Here is a 15,554-nt window from a genome sequence, read left to right as displayed (position 1 = left end):
TTCCATGGTCTGGGGGAAAAAAACAAACACACCCCCCACCATGCAGAGACGGGAAAATCATGGTGGTTCCTTCTCTTGGTGTGCGTTAATGTATAAAACAGCTGATTGTGTAATTCAGAGAATTTGTTAGTACATTGCTGCTAGAACTGCACACCACACAGCATTTTTGTATCTAGCTGAACCCCTGAGAATATCATAATTTAATCCCATTAAAATAAAATCTAGGCTAAAACATGAGACTATTCAGTTCTGTATTTTGTGTGCAGTATTTTTTTTTTTTTTTTGCTTTTGCTTGTTTTCCTCGGGGGTTTAAAAGTGTTTTGTTTAAACAAATGTGCCAACAAATAAGTTAAGTGATATGTTATCCCTGTTAACTATTTCTGAAATGAAGCTTTCAGTTTTTATCCTCCCCCACACCTTGAAAATGTAACTCTGAAATTACATAAGGAGCATGCATGCCTTATGAATTTTGAACCTTCCTAAATCTCTATGAAAATATTTGTGTATATCACCTTTAAACATGAAGCTACTGGAATAAATTGTAGTATCCAACTAATGCTTCATGTATTTGTCCTGTCTTCCATTTGTGGATTTTCCCCAAATACAACTAGCCCTGAAATCTTGCAACAGTTCTGCATGCTGGACAACTTTTAGTCTGAAAAGTACTGTTCTGTGACTGTAAAACAACCATTTTTACTGGCCAATTCTTTACTGAAAATACCAGTATTACAAAAACCTTTCCGCAGAACTTCCCTATCTCAATTTATCTTTGTCTTTAGCAAGATTACTTCCGGCTTAGTGGCTAAATCAGCTGATGAAACAGTTATCAACTATTTATACGGTTAAGACTAACATACACTAATCAAATTTGCATTTCATAGGTGCAATGTAGATGTGTAGGATATCTTTTGATCAGTGTAGTTTCATTGCTCTTTGGATGCTGAATCTTTTGACTTACTTAGAATATTTGTTCTTGTATCCAGTCTTATTGCAGATGTATGTATGTTTGTATATATTTATAGGCATTAATAAAAATACGCATTAGTAAATTAAATAATATGTGAGAAGTAACATCTAAAAATGAACTGCAGCACCAAATGGCTTAGATTCTTTAATATACTGGAGACTACTCTGGTAACTGATGCAATGATCTTGGCTTTACTGGTCTTATCAGACAAGATTCCTTGAGATGTACAGAATGCTAGTTGCTCAGGTTTATTAGAAACATCAGTGTTCATATTACATAATTAATCAGGAAAGCTATATTTTGAAGAAGAGTTAAGATAGGCTCCTAAATCCATATTCGTTCTTGGGCATCCATTTGGCCTTGGGAAGCTGGATCTTGGTTTAGGTCTCTAGTTACTACTGTAATTTCTTCTATACATTCTAAATCTAAAGGCTAGATCTTAGTTTTCCAAGCAAGAAAATGGCCGTACTAATTGTTCAAATACAAAGAAGTGATGACTACCTAGTTTTTTCAAGGTCGTTCTGTCTTCCCTTCCCTGCACAAAGAAGAGAGAGAGGAGGACCATAAAGGACCAAGACAGTTCCAAAGTGTAGATGTGTTGAAATAGTTTCTTCCTTGACCAGAGTTTAAGAAACAGAATAAGGGGGAGACTCTGACCAGGAATAAGCCAACAAATCAGTGTGAATACGAGTGAGGCAACAACCAGAGAAGTCAAAGAAGTAATTCCTGAAAGCATTAAAGCCCTGAAAATAGAAACCATATGCAACATAATGGAAGCTTAATGAATTAGGAAATACTTTCAAGACAAAATATTTAAAATGTTTCTTATGGAGAATGAAAAGAACTTAAGATTCATCTCTACCCTACAGCATTTTAGCATCTTGCTAATCATAACTTTCTGGTTCAAAATAGTGATGCCAACTAAGCATCTTATTTCAAAATGGAGAAATTTGGTTAGTACAAACATGTAGATGTTGGTTTTCTGATGTAAAACTCATAACAATTTTTAAAATGGAAACTGATTATATTTGGAAAATGTGTCTCTATTCATATATTTGTCTAGTAGTGTGATTTGGTAGATTTTGAGAATTGCCCCCTTCCCCCAGGTTCAGCACATCAATAGATATAATTTTCAATATCTGACATAGTCAGAATTTGCCTGAGAGCAAGATGTGTAGTAATTCCTACCTCAAATATGATTTAATGGACTTTAATTCTTGGGAAACAGTTTTAATAACAAAATCCTTCTGACTTAGATTGGCCTTCTTGTCTAAGTACTGTCTTTTGATCTGTTTGATACGCTGCTCTGTAAAATGGATCTAGCTAGCTTGCATACATATATTATCCAACTTTCTTCTAGGCTGCAGACTGCTGTGTACCCTCACTATAACTGAAAGCCATATGGCACTATCACTTATATGCTACATAGTTTGAACTTTAGGATGGAAACATAAGTGTCACATGGTTTATGTGAGGCTATTCTGCTGATCCTGGGATTTTTCATTTTAGTTGTGTCCACCACATAGGAAGCTGGATATCCTTTTGTAACTAACTCTATGTAATTGTAACTAACTGTATGTGAATTTCTCCTCTAGCTATTCAGAGAACAGCACTCATTTGGTGCTGCATACCATGGGCTCTGGCCAAGGGAGTTTCAATATTAATTAATTATAGGCATAGTCTCAAGGGACTCAGCACTAACACTGAAACTTTTAAATGTATAGGATAATCAGATTTTCACATCCCCTCTTCCCTCATTCTACAGGTATTTCATTACAGAATAATTACTGATAATGTGTTAGAATAACAACTATAGTGACTTTACTTGCTCTGAATAGAAGGTACTATAATGCTCCATTGAAGCATGACTCTCAACTACTGGCAAAAGTCAAGTGGCTACAATATAAATCCTGTAAAGCTTCCTTAACAAGGATTCATTTTAATGGCAAAAACATGTGCCATCAGCACTAAGTGAAAAATAGAAGTTGCCTTATGTGAAAGTAGTAAATTCAGTGACTAATATCCAAGTTACATTTAAGTAAACCGTAAAATACTCAAAGGGAGGACTCTCCTGGTTGCGTAAGGCCTTATACTTTCACAAAAAATTCTAAATTGACAGTTGTAACTCTTCGTTTTATTTAATTGGTGCCTTGATGAAAATGTAGAAATAGGGGCCTGTGTTCAACATTATATGTTGGAATTACTGACCAGTTGAGAATCAAATTAGTGTTCAAATAGCAAGGTGCAATATGTGATCGCCTTCTAGACAAAGCTAAAATGGCTACGGGGCACAGAGGGGAAACAAAACAAATCTACAGACACAACAGACTAACGATAACAGGGCTGCTACAGATCTCTCCTTAGTATCGGACTACTTAGTAAATATGCAGAATTTGATCATCAACTGGGAGGTAGAAGTGCAGAGCATTACGAATGGGTAGCCAGCATGTCAGAGACTGAAACCAAATTGCAGCACCCAGATCCACCTCGTCTGTCCCAGATACCCAGGAGTGCAAGAGGCATACTTTTTCAAACTCTGAGATATATTAACACTTCCTCAAAGCAGAGAAGTGTATAATTGTGAGAGAAAGCACGACAGTATAAATTGCTACTGAACTGGCAATGGACATTCACCAATGGAGAGAGGACAAAGCCCCATTCACTATTGTTATTAAGGGGTTTACTGGGCAAATGCTTGATGTACTGAGGAATTGCCCACAAATACCTCAAAGCAATTTTTTTTGTTTTTGTTTTGTTGACAGGAAAATGTATGCAACTATTGCCAAATGTGTGTGTTAGTTGATTACTGCTCTGAGTGACTTATTTGCTTCATGCTTGTTCTGAGGGGAGCAAAATTACACTGGATAGGGAGGAAGGAGAGAATGTGCAGAGGGGAAAGCAGTCCCTCTGGTATTCTTGCCTTTTCCTAATGTGACTGAGGTAAATGGGGACGACCTAGTTAATAGATGCTCTAACAGTATGGCTCTTGTGCAGACTGAAGCTGGCAGGGTAAGGGCGTCCTACTTAGAGCAGCATCAGTTCTGTGCACGCACTCAGAGTAGGCATGGCCCATGCTGCCACGGCTGGGAATATGTGCCTGGCTGGGGCATGGGCTACAGTTTCCTGTGGATCTCTGCTTTTTCTCTTCATGTCTGCCAGCTTACTGGGACGCATTTTCTGTTTTGCTTCAAAGACTGGAAATAAAGATCCTGTATCTTTATACAGCTACTTAGTCTCTACCATAACCTAAGAGGGAGAATGGAGATGGGAGCATGCTGCTGACCAATCATTTGCAGTGTGCATGCAGTAACTTTGGCCGGGATTGTCCTTTTATGGGTTTCTTCACTACCAATGCTGAAAGGGTGGTGATGTGGTGTAGTGCTGCCTTGTGGCATTCTCTCTTTCCCTGGCACATTGCAGAAGCCCTTCTATGATTCTGCGCAGAAGCTGCTTGACTAGGTTTGTGGAGAGAGGTCTTGGGGCAGTAAAGAGCAGGTCACTGGTCACATTCCATGTTCTCTTTGGACTGGCTAGATTTTGGGGTCAGATTTAATGCAGCTGTTAATAGCATTAACACACTCTGCATCCAGTCCATGGGTTCTACTGAGCACCTTCGGGGGGCCCAGCCAATGGCAGCATGGCACTGCCAAAGCCATGTTGAATGAAGAGCGTGCAGCTGAGCAGCTTGGAGATACAAGTTATCCATGTAGATGACTTATCTCTATGGATCTGGTATAGTCCTTCCTGTGGATATGAGAGTCCGGGGGGTCTGGTCCCCTTCTCACTCCACATTCCTACCTCCAGAAAGATTTCTTCCATATTAAAGGGGCAATTTACAGTATAGAGATCTCAGTAGGCTCACCCACAAACAACCTGGAATGTAGCTTGTGTGAATACATTACTTTACCGGTTTAATTAATTCTTATGTAGAGGGCCTTCCTGTAAATGCTATCTCTTGCTTCTTAGGATGCTGGAGTTGAGGAACATCCTATCATCTCAGTATAGAAAACCAGAAGATCCAATTTTAAGCCCAGCTGCCCCACCTTAATTGCAGGGTCCCAATGAACAATATATTTTCCAGAACTGATGTCAGTAATTGCTGGCAGGCCCAGACAGTATTGTAGTTCACTAGAAGGTGCTCAAGAGATTCTATTCATAGAATAAAAATGTAGTCATAGAATATCAGGGTTGGAAGGGACCTCAGGAGGTCATTTAGTCTAACCTCCTGCTCAAAGCAGGACCAATTGCCAGTTTTTCCCCCAGATTCCCTAAATAGCCCCCTCAAGGATTGAACTCACAACCCTGGGTTTAGCAGGCCAATGCTCAAACCACTGAGCTATCCTGTTCCCCCATAGAATTCATAGAACATTGAACAAAGTCACTAGAATAGCTCCAGAAAATGAACAGCACAGTAGTTTTTTTCATAGGCCTTTGAGTAATTATTAAGTGATTGAAAGTTCAGCTGTCAATGCTCTTCTCTAAATGAGTCAGTCCCTGACAAACGCATATATAAACAAACTATTGATAGTTATGGAAAGAGAAGTGCAGAGTTCCTCATAGCAACTCAAACTTTGTTGAACAGTGTACAGTATTGACAGAGTCCTTTAAGGCATAACATCTAAAGCTCTTGTGGTGAAGGTCACTTCCCGCAGTTGGTAGCTTGTTTCTAAGTGCTCAAACATTGCTGCATAACATTTAAAGGTATTTCTTTGTGTGAACTTCTCTTGTAATAGTACTATAACCAAGCAATATAGCCAAGCACAAAAATCTCCAGGTATTTTTGTAAGGTCTTTCTTGTATAGCTGCTATAAGAGCATTGTGGAGTTAGACTTGGGCGCAAATGTTCCCCTCTGTTTGGAGCCAATATGTGGAAGCAGCTCAAAAGTTAGGGGGAAGGGAGTGGAGTGGAGTTTATATTACATGTTCCTCCACGGCTATTTGGGAATAAAGTTGGTTATGTGGGCTAACAAACTGAATAGCCCTCTAGTCATGCCCCCCAAAGGAAGAAAAAAATTTCCCCAAAGAACGCTGAGTTCCTGTCCTTTTAGAGGATTGCAATCTAGAGGAACTCCAGGAAAGAAATACACTGGGGAACCATGGCAGCGTCTCCATAGGCTGATAATAGAATTGTTTCCTTCAGCAGCTTCCCCAAACTTTCTGTAAAAAGCTCTCTTTGGCATGAAAGCTCAGGCTTCCTCCTAGTTAAAGGATAACGTCTTAGGCAAAGTGTGTGCCAGTGTAAAGACATTTTTCATGCTTCAAAAAAAATTGTTCTGTGGTGATATGCCTTGGTCTTCCCACCCACCCAACTACCATAGACTTTGTGGCAGAATGGTGATGTTTTTGTACATATGAAGACCAATGAATTTTTATATAAAATATTCATTGGTCTTCAATAAAACCTAGGTGGCCATGACTTTTTAAAACATTTGAAAAGGCTGGGTGGTTAATCTTGGAGTTACTACTAATAATAAAGAGCTTCATGAAGTCTCTAGCAACTATACATTCTTCAGGAATGTGTACCCTGCTCTCTAAACTTCATAAAACTAAGTAGCTCTTGTTTAAGGAGCTTACAGCAGACATTTTATCAACATGCCCAACAGCAGCTGTGAAAGAAACTGATCGCCTCTGAGTGGTAAGGTTGCAGGCTTTGCTGGCTGAGCTTACAATGCCTGCTGGTGCAGCCCATCCTGTGGCTCCCTGTGCAAGGTGCTGATCGCCACAGATGTTACAAGATACTCTGATTTCATCGACAGCATTCCTTCCCAAAGTCTACACACACCATAGTGATCACAAGAGTAGAGTGAATAACTGATTTTTTTCAAGTTTGTTGGCAATTTCAAAAAATCCAAAACAATTTGTTCTGGGACAGACTGAACACAAACATTTTGAAAATTTTTGGCAAATTGAAAAGTTGAGAAATTCATTTTGTGTTTGAAAAAAACATTTTGTTCAGCTCAAAATGAAAACTTTTTCAAGCTTTTTTTTAAAAAAACTTTAAAAAAAAATTAAACCAAAATTCAGAATGAAAAGTTGTTTCATACCAAAAATCAAAATGTGTTTAGTTTTGAAAATGTCAAAGTGAAAAAAATTGGATTTTTTTTAAATGAACAATTCTGTGAAACTTAAATGAATTCATGAAATATTTAATGTCACCAAATCTGCTTTAAAAAAAATTTTGCTAAATAAAAGTTTGTCTGGCTCTGTTGACCACTTCAGAGTTCTTTCAACACTTGCAGAGCTGGGCTTGTGGAGCTTTTCCTGTTCATTTGACGCACTTGCTACAAATGAAAGAACCACATGGTGCCAAAATAGGCTCAAGTTTTACTGTCTCCCCACAAGGGTTGGAAGGAGGAGACGGCAGCCAGCGGTTGTGTAGAATGTATTAAGATGTTGTTGTTTATAGTAAACAAAATGGATAGCTTTTCTTGTCTAACATTAATATACTTGTATCTCCGTGTGACAGGCAGGGATATGGGATGAGAGCTGTTAATTTATGGAACCTTAATTCTTAACTTTAATTTCATTTCCATTCTAAACTCTCTAAGCAAGAGTTGTTAGATCATAGTATGAAAGCGTGTGCGCGTAACTTCTAACTCAAAATTCTCTAGGTTACGATATTGTCAACTTAAATGCTTTAAATTCCATTTAAGAGCAAGCTAACACTTCTAACAAAATGTAGAAATCTCTCACCCCTTCAATCAGCATAAAAGTTTCTGTATCTCTAACTTTTAGAATTTGAGGACATGTTAATTGTGGGTAATCCTTACGGGTTGAAGATGTTCAGGGAGCTGCATTTTGATTTTTTTTCCCTTCCCTTACTAAAACTAATTTTGGTTTTTAAGGGTAACTGGCTCATGCCTCAATGAAAAGCTGTGTGTGGAGGCTTGCCTATACCGACACTTTCTAATTTCCAGAACAATCAGACCTCTGTGATTCTTGTGGTGTATTAAACAAATCTCTGAATTAGTGCAATTAAACTATATCACGATGAATGGCAATTGCCTTCCAAAGTGCCTGTGTAGTGGGAACCGACATCATATTACAATGGGTGTGGGTTGTTTGGCAGGCTTGTTCAGGGTGGCTATTAGGTAAGGGGCTCCATCCTGTTGGCCTCATATTGCTTGCACTAAAGCAGGTAGCACACTTTCTTTGGATTTGTTTTAACTGCTTGAAACTGCCATCATGCCTGATTAGAGTACAGCATCTACAGATGGTGGGTGACATTCGCATGACTGCTATGAGAATTCATTATGAATGCTGTCTAGACAAATGCCGTGCTTGGGCCAAATTAATTCATGATGTCAAACTTCTACAGTAAACATTTCCCAGCTACTTCTCATTGAGATAAATAAACTGAAGATAGAAGGCGAAATTTTGATTTCAGTTACAATCTTGCAGCCATGTTGGCTTCAATGCGATTGTTCCCAAGCTTAGCACTTGGTCCAGCATGCTTGGCATTGTCTGCTGTGGTAAATAAGAGGGTCAGTAGCAATGTTGATTTGAATACTTGCATCATATAGTAAACCTGATGGTTAACAATTAAAAAAGAAATACTGTAAATGCTCTGGCAAACTTTAATTAAACCAGCTTTGTGATTCTGGTTCCTGATTTAATTAGCTGGGGAGGCAGTTAAATATAATCGTGTGATTCTGGACTACTTTAACTCGCTCCCCAGCTAGTTAAATCCATCTGCAGTTCCTAAGAGACTAAGTTGTCAACGTTAAATATCAAGGTTTAGAACACTTCCTAGCTAATTTTACTGCACGTTTGCCAGAAATACAAGTGTGTCACTTTTATCTTAAATATTGTTCTGTTTTTAATAATAAAAAGAACAATTTGCATCTAGCACTTCTTGTAAAAGTGCTTTACAAAAGCTGGTAGGTATTTTTCCCTGTTCTCTGGGTGGAGAAACTGGCAAATAATTGTATTGCCAATTACTGACTGATATTATGGCTTCCATCATTTGAGAGTATGCATGCAGCCTTAAGACTTCCTAGTGTGGGCTCTGCGCAGAACAGGTTAAGCTCCAAATCTGAGGTACATTCTGTTCCCCTCCCACATTAATTTAATCAAATGTAACTGATTAATACGGGGTGTAAGGCAGTGCGAAAGGTAGAGAGTAATTTGTGAGAGAGTTCAAGTAATTCAAAATTATCTTTAAATTTGATTTATAAACTCTCTTGGTGGGATATAGACATTCCCCTGTGATGGCCCAGAAACTCTGCTTTGCTGATGCTGTTTGCACCACCAGGAAAGTGCAAAGGGATCTTAAACCTGTCCAAAATGAGCAGCGGAGGATTCCTCTGGCTTGTTTTTGCTATTTAATATTCCAAATGTGTTACTTACTTGTGATGGGTCACAAGCCACATGAAGCAGAAGTGTTGTCCTAAAGCATGAGCATGCAGATGTGTCTGATGCAAACACACGAGTGACTTTGTTGTTTGAGAACTTTTGAGTTATCATCTTGCTCTAATGTTCACAGAACTTCAGGCATAACTGAAGAAAGCGTGGGGGAAGCAAATTAACTTTACAAATTGAATGACCATCGGTAAAATTTTCAAAAGTTCCTGAGGCACTTAAGCCCCTAAGTCTCATTTCAAATCAATGGAACTTAGTGTCTCAAGTCACTTAAGTACCGTTAAAAATTTTTACGCCATCATACATTGGACCCCAAAATGAAGTCTAGTATTGTACACATGTGCAGTGTTGACTTGAAAGGGCAACAGTAGCATACACTGTAGCCTAATCTATAGGCTGCGGAAATGTATTCTTGGGATGGTCACAGAGCAACAAGAGAATTAAATGATACACAAAGATTTGGAACACATGGTTGGTCAAAATTAAGTGTCCTTTGAAGATTTGAAGATTTGAGCCTTGTACAGGTTTTGGCCAAGACTAAAGAAATCCCCCGTTTGTGTTTTTAAATTGTTTGAATAGGCTCAATGCTGGGCAAAACAAACCCCATCGCACAGTCTTGTTTTCTGTGCAGGTAAATGGCTGAAGTGGGTGGGTGAGATTCTGTGGCCTGCATTGTGCAGGAGGTCAGACTAGATGATCATAATGGTCCCTTCTGACCTTAATATCTATGTATCTAAGTGATATTCCCAGTTGCATACCACAGGCTAACCAGGCTGCAGCTGCACAGCACTACACAATTGACACAAATTCAAAATTTTTTGTCCCTGAAGTAGACCTGATATTTATTTAACTTCCATGCCTGCCTTTGTTTACTTACTGGAAATTTGCAGCATACTCTTAAATATTTACAGGATTCACATGGTGTAAGAAAGCAAAGATTCTTGTGTATATGCCAATGTCTTAGTTTCACTGGAGGTGGGAAGTGTTCACCTATATGCCAGTTTCTAACAACGAAAATATTAAGCTGTGTCTAGTCTCTGACCCATACACAAAAGAGCTGTGAGAGAATTACTCCCATTATATTAGGGCTACTAATTTGACTGTAAAGATTGCATTTAGATCCATATGTATGTGTGTCTGGGGCCAGGGGAGAGAAATCGAAGACGCTTTGGGCTTGACCCGATCTTATTTATGCCATTGTAAATCAGAACTATTTCCATTGAAGCCAGTTGAGTTACACCAGTATAAACAAGTGCAAATAAAATCAAAATAAGGTCTCGCAGCTACAGTTGAATTTCGGATGAATGGAAAGAAACTGTCTGAAATAGTCACTGGGCATGCTCAGTACTGATCTGATGAGTACAAAATATATTCGTTTGTTTGTTTGTAACCACAATATACAGACACTTGCAATAAAGCTAAAGAAAAAGAAACTTGCTTATCTTCATCCAACACACTGACTCCTGTTAATCTTTCTCTTCTCCCTCCCCCACAATATTTATTCTAATGTATTGATTCTATGCACAAAAGGTTCCTACAATAACTTGTAGCAGGACAGTCTCTAGTAGGTTCAAATATACTAGCTCTGTTCATGGGCCTTCATTTATTCCAGTACACTAAATGCAAAGTCAAAGAAAAACTAATAGAGTAGTCCAATACCGATTCCATTGAAGTTAGGGTCAAAAGTCTCATTGACAGCAGAAGGTTGGCTCCTTTTATCTCTAGAGGACACGCATCTGTAGCAATGCAATTACGTCAAGGGTTTCCTGCACTATGACCACACAGTCACTTCCTAGTATTAGAGTTGAAGGCCGATATAACGGGTATAAAGGGGCTGTATGGCACGCATAAACCTCTTCTCCTCAAATACCCCAGTGCAGGGGGCCTCTATACTAGGAACAGAGGTGATGGTGGTGTGTATTGAAGGAAGAGGAGTGTATAGCAGGGGAGGAGCGGCTATGGGCAGGGTAATCCTGCATCCCTGCAATAGACTTCTGCACAGGGGCCATTGGAGCAGGGATATGAGTTAGATTAGCCTCAGGGCTGCCCTAGGTTGCACCTGAGTTCAAGTCCTTCCTCCAGAGTGGAGATTCAAACCTGGGTTTTCCACATAGGGATGATAGGGTATAATGGGGGCACCATTGTGTGAATGCCAGGGGTTCCTAAATTTCCTTGTCAGTCCGGCACCTTTTTATTTAAAAGGGGGAAAAATGCCAAACAGAAAAATTTCCCCCAAACGCTTTGATTTGCTTAAATTCTGAAAATATTTGATTGCAGGTTCTCCTGCCATTCCGCCCAACTCCCCCACCTTCCGCCCAACTTCCAGAACTGCCAGTAAACTGAAAAATGAGTTAGTAGCACAGTTCTAACAGCAGCCACCCATCTGTCCATGTGCTGGCCTGAGCAGTGGTGCAGCAAATGGTGTGGCCTGGGATGAACTGTCATAAGAAGTCCAATCAGGTTTTAGTAAGTGCTACTGGAGAGCTGTGGCACAAGCAACAGGAGTGTAGGATGAAGTGCTAAAAATGCTTGTCAGAATTTAATTCAGAGTTAACATGCCCTAGAAAATATCTGCATTTCCCCCCAAAGTATTATGTGAATGCTGAAGATTAAACTCCAGAGCTAAGCAGCACTGGTTTGTCATAGGAAACATCTGACCTGTATAACCCAAATATATTTGACATAATTGGTGTGCCCCTACCAAAGCCTTTTCTGCCAAGAGACAGGCCAATAAAAATAAACATGAACTTTAGAATCAACCCTGAAGTTTGTACTGAAGGATTAAAATGTACTTTCATCTGCAGCAGTTGAGAGGGAAAAATTGTCTCCACTTTCCAGCATGATGTGACTAGCCACTTTCCAGAGTTCCATCTTCGTGGGGGCTTTGGGATGCAAGGCCTTGAAACTTGCAATACTGCACAATCCTTAAGGGCTAATGAGTGCTGTTTGAGGATTTGTGGAAAACCAAGAGAGCCCAGCAGTACGAAAGGTTATGGAATAAGAGAAATTGCCACAATGACTATACTGTGAATTATTTTAAAATTGAATAATTCTAGTGGGTATTTGGTGACTTCCCTGATAGCCCCAAGTCTTCCATACTTGTTCCCTAATTAAATGGGGGATTTTTGAGGGAGGCAAATTTGTGTAAAATCCCATTAACTGTTTTGAGTGCAGTAGTGATATAAAAATACTTATTTTAAATTTAACTATTTATTTAATTTTATTTATTTAATTTATTAACAGGACTATAGCCAAAAAAGCTTGAGATTTGAAACTTGGCAATGACAGTTTTAAAGGCTAATGGCTTTGCTTGGATTTGTAAATCAAATTCCTATCCAAGCATATATTTTCCCCCACTCCCTCTTCAAAAATACTATGAATGTTTGAAAATAGCAAGCTGAACACACTCAGAAGATGTTTTTCCAATAAAATCTGTAGGTGTATCCTTAACTATACTGTGTATGTTTAGCTAAGGATTTGATACTTGTTCAGTTTAAGTAAATGACAAAACATGGGGTAAAATCCTGCTCCTCTTCTCCCCCGCCCCCAAAAGAAAAAAAAAAAAAGGTCTGTGGCCAGAATTTCACTCTGTTTCTAGAGCTTATAGGACTTTTTTTTTTTGGGGGGGGTCTGTTGTTTAATTCTTTTCTGGACTCAGTGTTTTTTGAAAAATGTGACCTTAAAAAAATTATAAAGCTTTTTATCAAAAACTTTCATTTCTTTTTTTCCAAATTGGTGTTTAAAAAATTAATTTTGAAAAGACTTTGTGATGTTTAGTGCATCTTCATTACATTGTGGAATTTCTGAAAAACATTTCACTTTAAAAAAAAAGACACAAACCCAAAACTTATTTTGCAAATTAAAACCAATAAATGAAAACTTTCAGTAAAAAAAGTTCTGTTACAAAGACTAACACAATGAAAATGATTTCAAAATACCTGCATTTTTTTTAGAAAGCTGTTTTGATCAGCTCTGCCATTGACTTATCAAGAGTGCACTGAGGTTTCAAAGACCAAATTTGTAAGAGTCAATCGATAACTTGTTTTAGAAGGTGAGGTATAGAACTTGCTTATCTGCCGTAATTCTGGGTTTCCAATAGATACTAGCTTATTCAAAGTATAAAATATACTGCTTGATAAAACTAAACAATATCAGTGATCAATAAATTAACATTAAAATATTTGAATTAAAAAAATCACTATCTTTGTGTGTTGTTACATAACAAACACAACATAGATGAACCAAATAATGTAACATACTCCTTAGTCTACATAAATCTTATGCGTTATGAAAGATTCCAAAACTTTTAATAAAGATATGTCTGATCTTGCAAATATTATTAAGCATAGGTCTTAGCAACATGAGTAGTTTTGATTCACCCTGCTTAGAAGCATTTCTAGAATCGGTCCTAGATAAATTCAGGTATCCCACGGCCACCCCTAAAATAGCCATTTTGGTCCAGCAACATCATGCAAATCTCTCTCAAGAAGAGAAGTGAAGAACATTAGCTAGGCAGGATGTAGTTACCTAAACTGAAGTCTGGCCATGGCACTGAGGCAATACTCCTACCCTTGTGAAACGTTCTACTCTTTTATGAGGCTAATCAAACAATTACATGGCCATCTCTTGTACTAACTCATCAGTCATATCTACCCTACAATGACGCCCAGTGCTAGATATCTTCTACATATGTACAGAGACTAGATTTTAAAAAAATATTACTACAGCTGTAATTTTTGAGAAACCAATTAGGAGAAAGCCTTCCTATTCCAAACAATGAGTGAAAGCTGGACAACAGTTGGAAATATCCTAGCCTAGTAAATTTAGGCCATTGTCCATTCATTTTCTTTAGTCATTAAAATGAGTATCAATGTTTCAATACTAAAAACGGCTGCATAATACAGACTATTGAATGTCTTTATTCAGTTGTTTAAATTGAATAAATAAGTACTGTACAGAATCCAGCTGAGAGTGTTTTTCATAGATATTAAGGTCAGAAGGGACCATTATGATCATCTAGTCTGACCTCCTGCACAATGCAGGCCACAGAATCTCACCCAGCCACTCCTGCAATAAACGTCTCACCTATGTCTGAGCTATTGAAGTCCTCAAATCATGGTTTAAAGACTTCAAGGTGCAGAGAATCCTCCAGCAAGTGACCGGTGCCCTATGCTGCAGAGGAAGGCAAAAAACCCCAAAGTCTCTTCCATTCTGCCCTGGAGGATAATTCCTTCCCAACCCCAAATATGGCAATCACCTGAACCCTGAGCACGTGGGCAAGATTCACCAGCCAGATACCCAGAAAAGATTTCTCTGTAGTAACTCAGATCCCACCCCATTTAACATACCATCACAGGCCATGGGCGTATTTACCATCAATAGTGTGAAAAAGTTCCTCCTCTACCTTGGTGGGTCCTGCGCTTATTGGTGGATTTTGCTTTACTCAGAGATTTATGGCAGCCCTCAGTTTGGCCACTTTCATGGCTTAAATCTGCCATTCACTCAGATAACCTCATCACTGGCCAGCATGGAGAAAAAAGAGTAAGAACAATCCCCGCAGTTTCTGCTGATCCACCAAGTGGGTCAGGGACCAGCTCAGAGACCTTCACCTCTGGTGGAAGCTCCTGTGTTGGGTCAGGAGTTGGGAGGTTTGGGGGGAACCTGGGCCTGCCCTCTATCTCGGGTTCCAGCCCAAGGCCTTGTGGACTGCAGCTGTCTCGAGTGCCTTCTGGAACAGCTGCACAACAGCTACAATTCCCTGGGCTACTTCCCTTTGCCCTCCACCCAACACCTTCTTTATCCTCACCACAAGACCTTCCTCCTGAGGTCTGTTAATGCTTGTACTCCTCAGTCCTCCAGCAGCACATCCTCTCACTCCCAGCTCCTTATGCGCACCACAAACTGAAGTGAGCTCCTTTTTTTAAAAATCCAGGTGCCCTGATTAGCCTGCCTGTCTTAATTGATTCTGGCAGCTTCTTGATTGGCTGCAGGTGTTCTAATCAGCCTGTCTGCCTGAATTGTTTCCAGAAAGTTCCTGATTGTTCTGGAAGCTTCCCTGTTACCTTACCCTGGAAAAAGGGACCTACATAACCTGGGGCTAATATATCTGCCTTCAAGCACTCTCTTGTAGCCATCTGGTCTGTCCCTGTCACAATACTTAAAGGTCAATTAATTGCCAGAATCATGTTATCCCATCATACCTTCTCCTCCATAAACTTATCGAGTT

The 15,554-nt window shown here is 39.1% G+C and overlaps 1 protein-coding gene across 1 annotated transcript in view; it reads left to right on the top strand.

The window, feature by feature from the left end:
• BASP1 (brain abundant membrane attached signal protein 1) overlaps positions 1–15,554 on the top strand; it is a 71,521-nt gene that overhangs the window by 3,346 nt on the left and 52,621 nt on the right. The gene's annotated exons all lie outside the window — the stretch shown is intronic.

The sequence above is a fragment of the Eretmochelys imbricata genome, chromosome 2, assembly GCF_965152235.1.
Source record: "Eretmochelys imbricata isolate rEreImb1 chromosome 2, rEreImb1.hap1, whole genome shotgun sequence".
In the NCBI taxonomy this organism is placed as follows: domain Eukaryota; kingdom Metazoa; phylum Chordata; order Testudines; family Cheloniidae; genus Eretmochelys; species Eretmochelys imbricata.
This window is presented reverse-complemented; position numbering and strand designations above follow the sequence as displayed.